Genomic DNA, 11,380 nt, shown 5'->3' on the forward strand with positions numbered 1-11,380 from the left:
CCCTAAAAAATAAGGAGTATGTCTTATATAATTTTATTTGTATACTATTCTAGAAAGTGCAAGATAATATGTAGGGACAGAAAACAGACCAGAGATTGCCTAGGAATGGGAAACGGGAAGACTTGGTGGACGGAGGGATAGCTAAAGGATACGAGGACATTTTTAGTGGTGACAGACATATTCTTTTCCTTGTTGCTATGTATACATTGGTGTATATGTAACCAAAATTTACCAAAATATGTCATTGTATTCATTTGTATTAGTATTAATTATTAACTGTTAATTAAGTAATTTATTTATTAGGGCTTTTTTAAATTTTTTTAACGTTTATTTATTTTTGAGACAGAGAGAGACAGAACATGAACAGGTGAGGAGCAGAGAGAGAGGGAGACACAGAATCTGAAACAGGCTCCAGGCTCTGAGCTGTCAGCACAGAGCCCGACGCGGGGCTCGAACCCACGGACCGTGAGATCATGACCTGAGCCGAAGTCGGATGCTTAATCGACCAAGCCACCCAGGCATCCCATAGGGCTTTTTTTTCGGAGAGAGAGCTGAAGCGTTCATAACTGGGGGAGAGAGGCAAGGGAGAAAGAGAGAATCTTAAGCAGACTCCATGCTTAGCATGGAGCCCAATTAAGGGCGTGATCGAACCTGGGATCATGACCTGAGCCAAAATCAAGAGTCTGATGCTCAAGTGAGTGAGCCACCCAGGTGCTTAAAGTACCAGTTACGTACTTTAAATATGTACAGTTTGTGTATATCAGTTAAACATTAATGAAGTTGTTAAAAAAACAAACATTAGATATTGTGACTTTTGACCTCTGGGGCTGCTATTTGAAACCTGGTCCACCAGCATCTACTGATTCTGGGAATTCCCAGTATCTTTCATTAACTCACATAAGTTCTTCAAAATAAATGTAACTTGGGAAAAGGGGAAATACCCTGGCAGTGATCACGTGTATCAATTATAAACATCACAACACTTAGAACTATGATCCATATATGAGGTGGGTGATATAGCATATGTTTCCTTTAGACAACTGAGAGCTGGTTGACTCCCAGCACCCCATTACCATTGTACACTTGTTAATTAGTTGTTTACCAGTTAATGGTCCTCTGCCTCCTTATACTGTATAAAGAAGGGACTTGGTCTGTCTTGCTCACTTCTGTGTTTATAATGTTACAAAACCAGGCTGGAACGCTGGCAGAAAACAAAGTGGCACTCGGAGATCTTCTTTGGATTGCAGATCTTGATGGAACGGCGGGCTCAGAGGACCCTGTTTCTCCAAACTTCTGAGCGCTGAATGCAAGTGGGGCAGGAAATTTACAGTCATCAGCTGCCATATCTGTGGGGGTTTTCCTGCACACAGAAAACAAAGGAAGAAGAACCAGGAGGAGGGGTCTCTAAGATAGAGACCAGAGTTCGTTTTATCCCACCGGCCATCTTTGGTGCAGTATTTTATTCACTTCTCCAACAGTATCCCATTTTATGCCTTTTAAAACACCTTTTTAGTAGGTATCACCTTTCAGTTTTTTAGGTTGGTACCCTCAGAAGGCTAAGATGCCTGCAGTAGTTTGGCGAGCAACAGTGTTTTCAATAAAATGTACCATGGTATTCAGTATACAGGGGCCAATGGATACAAGTAAAATTAGGGAGAAGAGGGGCCCTGCCAGGGCAGGAAGCCAGGATCCCAATCTGTGAGATCTCATTTGTTCCGTTGATTGGTACTTTCCTGTTGTCAATGTTGAATTATTATTATTATTATTATTATTATTATTATTATTATTATTATTGTTATTATTATTATTATTATTATTATTATATATTTTTTTTTTTTTTTAGTTCCTTAATCTTAGTTGTAAGTATTTCTGACTGGTTTAAAAAATAGCAACATTCCTCCCCTGAAAAGATGCAAGTCCCTCCATTTTCTGAAGTGAGGAGGTCGGGGGCTTGTCTATTTTGGGGGGTTACTGCCACCAGAGAGTTTATTTGGTTTTCTAAGGTTACCAGAGAATCGGCCACCCATTCCATGTCTTCATTTAGCTCTTGAGATAGTCTATGGTACAGTCCTATGCATAAACCTATGCCCCCTTATCCAGTTCCTATTCCTGTCACAATTTCTGAGCCTATCCGAATGGGTAGCAGGACTGCCCGTTTAGCCTGAGACTTGGGGCTAAAGGTTGTTAGGAACTGATCTTCAGTGTATACAAATATCCCTGGGGTCGGGAAGATGGAATAACATTTCTGAGTCCAGTTGGCCTCTAAGCATCAATAGGCTGAATTAGAACACAGATAGAACACCACAAAGGTGCAACATATTTCCTTGTCTGCAATCTGGTGTAGGTCTCCTGGGAGCTTTCCTAAACGTGTGGGGGGGGGGGAGAGGGTCGTCCATATAATAACTCAAAAGGGGAGAATCCCAGTGCCCCAGGCGGGTATTGGGCACACAGGAGGGCCAGACGAATTAAATCTGGCCATAGGGGTGAGTCTCTTGGTGGAACTTGGCCAGGGTTTCCTTGAGGGTGCAGTTCATCCGCTCTACCTTTCCCTGAGCTCTGGGGGCGTTAAGTAGTGTGCAGTTTCCAGGCAATGTTAAGGGACTTTGTTAGGGTTTGTATAATGTCCGCTCCAAATGCAGCTCCATTATTACTGTGTGTGATTAAGCCCAATGTCCCGTAGAAGAGCTTTGGCCACCTCGTGACTTCATTCCATTCTGGTCTGGAATGCTTGCAGGTATCCCAAATTGGTGCAGATTGTTCCAAGAAGGTACCTAAACCCTTTATTTGGTTGTATGTTGGTAAAGTCCACCCCTAAGTCCATCCTTTGTGAGCCAGGCAGGGGCTGTGGGGCAGAGCAAACATTGTTTTTGGCACATGTTACACATTATTCACTGACAGCCTGGCATAATGCTGGCAGCTGGCTGGCTGCCGGCAGCTGATATTGTAGTTCTTTTTGAAGAGGACCTGTAGAGCAGTTTTCCCTAAGAGGGTGAGTTAGTTATATTCCTTCACTAGGTGCTTTCACATAGATGATGGGACAAGACTCACCATCCGTCTTTGCTTAGTGTGCCCACTTCTGTCGAGGCCCAACTTCTTTCTTCACTCATGTACAGGGGTGGGGAGGCTTCCTTCTGGGGCACAAGAGTCAGAGTGTAAGTAGGAGATTCACCTAGATCACCTCAGGCAGCCACTCTGGCTGTTTTGTCAGACAGGTGATTTCCTTGATTTATGGGGGCATCTCATTTCTGAGGTCCCTTACAGTGTAGGATAGCTACTTTGTCTGGTAGCCATATGGTCTCAAGAAGCTTTAGTGTTTCTTCCTCGTTTTTGATAGTTTTCTTTGAAGCAGTAAGGAGTCCTTTTTCTTTATAGATGGCCCCATGTACATGCACAGTAGCGAAGCCATTCCAGGAATCGATGTAGTTGTTAACTCATTTACCTTTGCGAAGGATGATGGCTCAGGTTAAGGCGTACTGAGTCCATCCCATTGTGCCGACCATCCTTCCGACAAGGCCTTGGCTTCCTGAACTCCCGTGGTTGTGATTACCGCATACCCTGCTCTTTGGCTGCACTCCTCTAAATAGCTGCTCCCATCGCTGAACAGGGTGATCTCTGGGTTTGTTATACTCTGGTCTTGGAGGTTTGGGAAGCTGGCGTAGACTTCATCCACTACTCCAGAACAGTCATGGTCAGGTTCTCCCTCCTCTGTGGGAAGGAAGGTGGCCAGGTTTAGTGTTCTTATTCTGTTTCGAGAGTGAGTCTTGGGTTCTCATAGAGAAGGCCTTGGGATTGTGTCAGCTGAGAAATGGAGAGGAAACGATATCCTTGGGTGCTTGTGAGCCACACGACCGTGTGTGGGAACTTAACATTAAATGTTTGGCCAAGTGTGAGCTTGTCTGAATCCTTCATGAGCAGGACTGTGGCTCTGATCTCTGAGGCACAGGGGCCATCCTGCAGCCACAGGATCAAGTTTTGTTGTTGTTTTTTTTTTTTTTTTTTTTTTTTTTGACCGTTAGAACACTGGCCATTGCCAAGGCACCATTCTCTGAGGGAGCACTCCTTTTCATGTAGGAAGAAGTTAAAGGCCTTTCTATGTCAGGCAAACCAAGGGCTGGGGCTTGTCCCAGAGCCAACTTTATTTCTGTGAAAGCGGCCCTCGCCAGCTCAGTCCATGCGAGGGACTCCCAGTTTGGTCCTCCCAACAGGTCATACAGGGACCTCACTATGGCTGAGCATCTGAGGATTCTCAATGCGACAGAACCCTCCGGCCCCTAAACATTCACACAAGCCTCGTTTTGATTGGGGCTGTGGCAATGTGGTGCCACACTTTCTTCCTTTCCGGTCCTCGTTCTCTTTTTCCTTTTGTGAGGAGGGAGCCTAAGTATTGGACCTGCTGCGGACAAATATGTGCCCTTTTCCATGAGGGTGGTACCCCAAGTAGGATCAGAGCTGTAGGAGGGCCTGTGTACCTTTCATACAGTCTTCCTTGGTGTCACTGGAAAGGAGGAGGTCTTCTACATATTGGAGAAGGACATACCCTGTGGTTTCCTTCGGAAAGTCAGCGAGATCTGAACCTAGGGCTTCCCCCAGAAGAATGGACGAGTTGTTGTAACCTTGGGAAAGTAGTGTCCAGGTCAGCTGCATCTGACGTTCTGTAACAGGCTCAGTCCATTCAAAGGCAAAAAATGGTTGACTTTGTGGAGCCAGGCAGAGGCAGCAGAAAGCATCCTTTAGGTCGAAGCACACAACCCTTCTGGCTGACCACGGAATTTGGCTGAGGAGAGTATACTGAGGGTTCGGAATGACTGGGTGTAAGGAAACCTTCACTTTGCTAATGGCCCTCAAATCCTGTACTGGTTGGTGTCCTCCTGGCTTCTTGCCTGGCAAGAGTGAGGTATTCCAAACTGATTGGCACTCAGTTAGAATACCTCTTTCTCTGAGCTTGGTCAGGTGCTCTTGTATGCCCATTCTAGCCTCTAGTGGAATGGGGTAATGCCTTGGTGTCTGAGGTTGAGCTTCAGGGATCAGGTCAACAATGATTGGGACCCAATTCCAAGCTATTTCAGGCGGGTTATCATCAGCCCATAGGGAGGGGAAAGTAAGCCTGAATTCTTAGGGGCTACCAGGTAAGGCCTGGGCACAGAACAGTCTCCATTCTTCTTCCCTTGGCAGGGGTATCGCCAAGACCAGGGTTTCCTTCTGCCTTGGGTTTCATTGGAGGCTAGTGTGTCCAGTGGGTTCAAAAGGTATCTGGGCCCCAAGTTTGGAGAGTAGATCCCGGCCCAGGAGAGGAATCGGGCAGTCACGTAAGTAGAGGAACTCATGCCGGACCTTGTGACCCCCAAGTGCACCTTGTTGAGCTTGACAGAAGGGCCGTTGCATTGCCTGTGTCCCAGTAGCCCCAAGTATGCTTGCTGTCTTTTGGCCTAAGGGCTCTACCAGGGAAGTAACAAAGGAGTATTCAGCCCCAGTGTCAACCATGAAAGTTATTGTTCAGCCCACCACCTCATTTCAACCTTGCGTTCATGGGGGCCAAGAAAAAAGAGTCCGGTCCCCCTCCGTCCAATTCTACCCCGGCCAGATCAAGAGGGTTCTCACCTCGAGGTTCCTCCAGATATTGGCTGGGTTTTGAGGTCCCCATCCAATTCGGACATTCTTACAATTTCCCTTACCTTTGCAGTATGCACACTGGTCCCTTGCTAAGGGGGCTATGGGCTTCCCCCCTTTTTGTGGTTGGGGTTTTCCCATCTTTGCAGCATCTGTTCTTTAGTTCTTCTGTGAGAAAGGTGGCCTTCTTTTTTAGTCTTCATTTCTCTTTCAGCTGCAAATTTCTGTTCGTGAAAACTGTACTGATGACCTCTAACAGCTGAGTGATATTCATCTGGCAAGCCCTCCAACTTCTGGAGCTTTCGTCGGATATCTGGGTAGCCTGTGCCACAAAAGAGATATGTACCATCTGTTGACTGGTCCCTCGGGGTCAAACGGTGTGTATACACGGTACACTTCACATAATCTTTCATAGTAGTCTCCGGGAGACTCCCCAGGGTGCTGTGTGACTGATGATATTTTAGTCATGTTCATGGGATTGTTGACTCCAGCTCAGACTCCCTGAAGGAGGGCTTCCAGGTATCATCAGACGTGGCCCTGTCCTCCTTCTGTGGTGAAATCCCGTGTTGGGCGTTCTTCACGCATGCAGCTTGAGCCCAGACAATAGGGTCATTGATTCCTGGAGATGTGTGATCTCCTAGGTACTGTCATGTTTCTGTCATTCTTATTTGTAATTAAACAAAGTATGGAGTAACTGTTGACAATCTTCCCAAGTCTGTGAGTAGGTCTGGAAGAGGGACTCCATCAAGTCAAACATTGCTTGTTTCTTTTCGGAGTATGGTGGAGTGTTGTGTTTCCACTTGAGGAGGTCGGTTGTAGAGAAAAGTAGATAACCCATCATGGAATGGCTGGTCTGGACTGGTCCATCCTCATTCTGTCTTTCAGGCTCTCTTGTCTCCGTTACATGCATTTGGAGAGTTTTAGGTCTGGGTCTGGGGCGCAGTCTGGCTGCTGGCCCATGTGGGGGTGGGTTATCTGGGTCTGAGAGGGGCGGGGAGATGGGCAGCACTGACTGCAGTGGCAAGTGCACTGACTCTGGCTGTGGCTGGAGAGACAGATGCAGGGGTAGTCTCAAGCTCAGAGGGAGGGAGGTGGGAGCCTGAAGAGTTATAAGGAGGTGGAAAGACAATATCTTCGTCCACATCTCCTTTAAAAATTAGAGGAGCAGTGGATCACTTCTTTGACTCCCTGGTGAGCCTCCAGATAAAGTGGCTAAAACCTTTGCCTGGCTCTGTTTGCTAATGATGAATCACCTTCAAGGCAGGAAATCTGGGGCAATTTCAAGCCAGGAGTTGATGTACAGAAATGGATCAGGGTGGCCTGGGTTCCCAGTGACTATTAGCCAAACCTGCTGCACTATTTGAGCATCTAATGTCCCTTCTGGAGGCCATACTGCATTGAATATGGGCCATTCTAGTTCACAAAATTTCCTTAACTTCCTGGGTGTCATTGTCACCCCATGGTAACCTGAAAACCCCGGTTAACATTTTTTCATCATGACCTCAAAAATCGTAGGCTTACTCTGTTTTCATCCCATTATTAATTTCTTTCTCAGATTTGGTGTCACAAAGACAGACAAAGTTAGGGTATACCGCCAGATGAGAGGACTATTCACATACTCCTCTGGTCGCATTCCTGAGGGAAAGTTTAGGTGAGGTTTGGCTATAGTGGACTCTGCTTTGTGACTTGTAATGGGAATCTGATCTGATACCGCCCTAGACCTTATACTTTCACAATGACACAGGGGAACCCATTCAGACTCCATAGACCTTGGGGACCTTAAGAGTGCCCGTCCATGAAGCCACAAACTCTAAATCGACTGGCAACCCTGGCTTAGCTGCACATTCTCTCTCTCTCTCTCTCTCTCTCTCTCTCTCTCTCTCTCTCTCTCACACACACACACACACACACACACACACACACACACACACACATGCACACCAGAGTCTATTACATTTCCTTCCACAAAATTTCCTACCTGGGACACCTATTAAGTCCTCTGGGGATTGATCATGTCTCCCTTCCACTCTTTTGGGTATGCCTTACTTCTTCGGGGCCCTGGCTTTACCAGTTCCATGGAGCAGGACCTGCCCAAGACAGCGGAGAAGGAGGCTGCCGAAATTCAGGCAGAGCATGCACTTTCTCCCTTGCTAGCCTTTGCTTTGCCACCACCTCACTGTTCTCCCAAACTAGTGGCAACAATGGGCCAGTGCGGTTGGGTTTCCTGGTCAGCAATCTAGTATGTTACGGAACCAGGCTTGAACACTGGAGGAAAAACCAAGGGGCACTCAGAGAGTTTGGTCAGAGAGTTTGAGAGGCCTGAGAAAACTGAAACTTAAAAGCTTAAGTTACGGGAAACTGAAACCTAACCAAGCCTAACTAGCTTGTTCCGCTTCTGTACAATTGCTTGGCGCGCCCGTGTATTCCTGATCAATCATTGTTGCTTGGCACATCCGTATATTCCTGATCAATCATTGTGATACCCGTACCCCCGGTTGTGGTCTGACCTAAAGGCAGGAACCAATCGAATACTGCTAAGTGTCCAACTTTAAACACCAACCAATCGCAGCTCTGTAACTGTGGAAAATTCCTGATTTCCCCATGACTTGTTTGTACCTGTCTATGAAAGGGGTGTAAAAACCTCTCTCGGGGCCTCTCAGCGTCACTGGCAATTAGTGCGCAGAGGTTCAGGTTCGAACCTGCAATAAATGACCCTTACTGCTTAACTTTGACTCTGGACTCTGGTGGTTCGTTTCTGGGGGTCTCTTGGACTCTGGGCATTTCAAGTTTGGCTCACCAAAGGTCTGAGCGTGGAGTCCAGAGGGGAGGGTAATTTATAGTCGTCAGCTTCCATATCTGTGGGGGTTTTTGCACATGCACCAAAAAAAGGAAGGAGAATCCAGAGGAGAGGTCTCTAAGCTAGAGACCAGAGTCTGTTTGAGCCCCGTTGACCATCTTAGGAGTACTTTATTCACTTCTTCCACAAGAATAGAGCTCTAAATATCACATAGTATATGCTCATTAAATCTATATTAAGTGAATGAGTTCTATTGCTTCCGTATCGGACATATAACAAGAATTTTGACAATCTATATGGTAAGAGTCCCCAGACCATCACATTATAGGGATTTCAAGGTTTTGTAGTCTTCACACAATATTAAGGTTTTGTTACAACCACCATAAGCTAACCCTACAACCTCCCATCCTGGATCATATAATGCCCCTGTCTCCTCCTCATTCACAGTCTTTTGCAACTGAGTGCAGACAATTCCATAATGTGGTCTTGGTTCAGAAAGCCAAATTCCTCAGTTTTTCTCTCTCAGACAGAATTAAATCTGACTGTGAACGTCTGCCAGTAATGTTGCAATAGAGATGAAGAAGATCAATTCAAGTTGACTCCCTGAGCTGATCCCTATAATCTCTTTAGGGCATGAGTACAGTTAAACAGAAATGCTGCACTCAGAATTATGTCTACTGCTTATCCAAGGAAAAAAAGCAAGCATTAAAAAAGTAAGCCTTTTCCCTGCAGAGCAGCTTAATCAGGGAGAGTGAGTGGTGTAAAGAGGGTGAATTCTTCTCCAGGGCCTTAAATATTGCAGGGACTCAGTTCAACCTATGGGGGTGTAAAACAGAAACATGAAACCTGAGAGCTGCCATTGTTGGGTAACAATGTTCTCTAACTGTGCCTTAGGCATTGACATGATAATCCAAGGGAGACAAGCACTAATTATAAGTGGCATAGACGTGGACAATTTCTACATGCTTCAACACCTCTTGATAATAATTAATCCTGTCTGCTCTTTGCACGTGAACATTCCGTTGTTGGTCATTTTCCCCATGACAGAAATGGTCCCCTGTGTTTCCGTGGGCTTGTAAACTTAGCCTTCCTGAATAGGGTTGGAGACATCAAAAGGGTATCTCTTGGTACCTGTTGTTTCATTTTGTTCGATAGTTATGGACCTACCCCTATAAAAGGATTCAGAATTTTCTTAGTATGTCTTAAGACTGAATTGGAAGCCCATTTCCTTTATTCAATTCAACTTAACAAAGAGGGTATTACATGTCAGACATTGTGAAACATATAACTGAAGGAATAGTACTTCCCAAAGATTGACCCTTAAAATCAGTACACCTTACTAATGATGCCTTGTTTTTTGGAAGGTCATGAAGGTGTGGATCAAGGTAAGAATGGATTAAAATTAAATAGAACCAGTAAGAAAATATAAAAGTACATTTGCACTTAGTAAGGATAACCAATAATTCATGAAATGTTGTTTATTTCATTTATTTATATGTACGTGTATGTGTATGCTTATACTGGGTTTTGGTGAAATATGTGTTCCTTACAGTAGGTTGGGGATAAAATATTTGAGAGACGCTGTGCTAATGCACCTTATCAGGCTGCCTGGTGCCTCTGTAGCTTGGGTTCTTGATAGGGCTTAGGTTCATCCGCTTCATGTGCTTGCATGAAATTTGGAAGATATGATGGCTAGTTTTATGTGTCAACTTTACTGGGCCACAGAAGTCCAGATGCTTGGTCAAACATTTTTCTGGTGTTTTGTGATGGGAAATACTTGAGTCTGTACAGTGAGTAAAACAGATTATTTTCATAATGTAAATGCGCCTTATCTAATCAATTGAAGGCCTGAATAGAATAAGGATGATTCTCCCATGGACACTAGGGAATTACTCTTGCCTGCCTGAATGTCTTTAAACTGAGACATTGGCCTCTTCCCCAGACTCAAACTGAAACAGCAGCTGTACCTGAGATTCAAGCCTGCCAGCCATTGGACAAGAACCACGCCATCAGATCTCGTGTGTTTCCAGCTAGCCAACTCATCCTGCAGATCTTGGGACTTGTCACCATCCACATTTATGGGAGCCAATTTCTTATAAGAAATAAATAAATAAATAAATAATAAATAAATAAATAAATAAATAAATAAACAAATAAATAAATATAAATACATAAATATAAATATATATTTATTTAATAAATTCATATTCATATGAATATATAAATATAAGTATAAATATAAATATAAATATAAATATAAATATAAATATAAATATAAATATAAATATAAATATAAATATATAAATAAATAAAAATATATAAATATATTATAAGCTATAATATATATTATATATATATGAGAAACAGAAGTTTTCTCTGTTGAATCTTACTAATTCAGAAGGTGAAAACTATTATCTACTGGTTCTACAGCTGTTTTTTGTTGTTGTTGTTTACAAACACAATGTGGTAGACATTATTCTAACAGAAAAAAAATAGCACCCAACGTTCCATACCTTAATGCTGACAACCCATGAAAATGAAGAGATACCATTTCTATAGTCGTGTTGTATTATAGAGAGAGATTTTCTGGATCAACCTAGTATCATCATGAACCCATGCATCATACACCCATGCAAAGCAGAGTGTTTTCTCTGGCTGGCCATCCCACAATCTGAAAATAAAGACCTCAGTTGTATAACTGCAAGGAACTTAATTGTCCAAAACCCAAATAATCTCAGAAGTAGATTTCTCCAGATAAGATCCCAACCTACTGACACTTGACTCTTACCTAGTGATACCCTAGGCCCAGAACACCAGTGAGTCTGCCTGGACAGACCAGTGAGTCTGCTGGGGTTATTCTGGCAAGACAATTCTGCAGTGCTGTCTTTGGATTCTGGGAGTGCAGTGTACACCCCACTTAACTAACACTTCTCCTGATGTTTTGAACACACAATTCCTCATATTAAGTCACTGCTT

The sequence above is a fragment of the Panthera onca genome (genome assembly GCF_046562875.1).
Source record: "Panthera onca isolate mPanOnc1 chromosome Y unlocalized genomic scaffold, mPanOnc1 haplotype 2 h2.ChrY_unloc_5, whole genome shotgun sequence".
NCBI lineage: Eukaryota > Metazoa > Chordata > Mammalia > Carnivora > Felidae > Panthera > Panthera onca.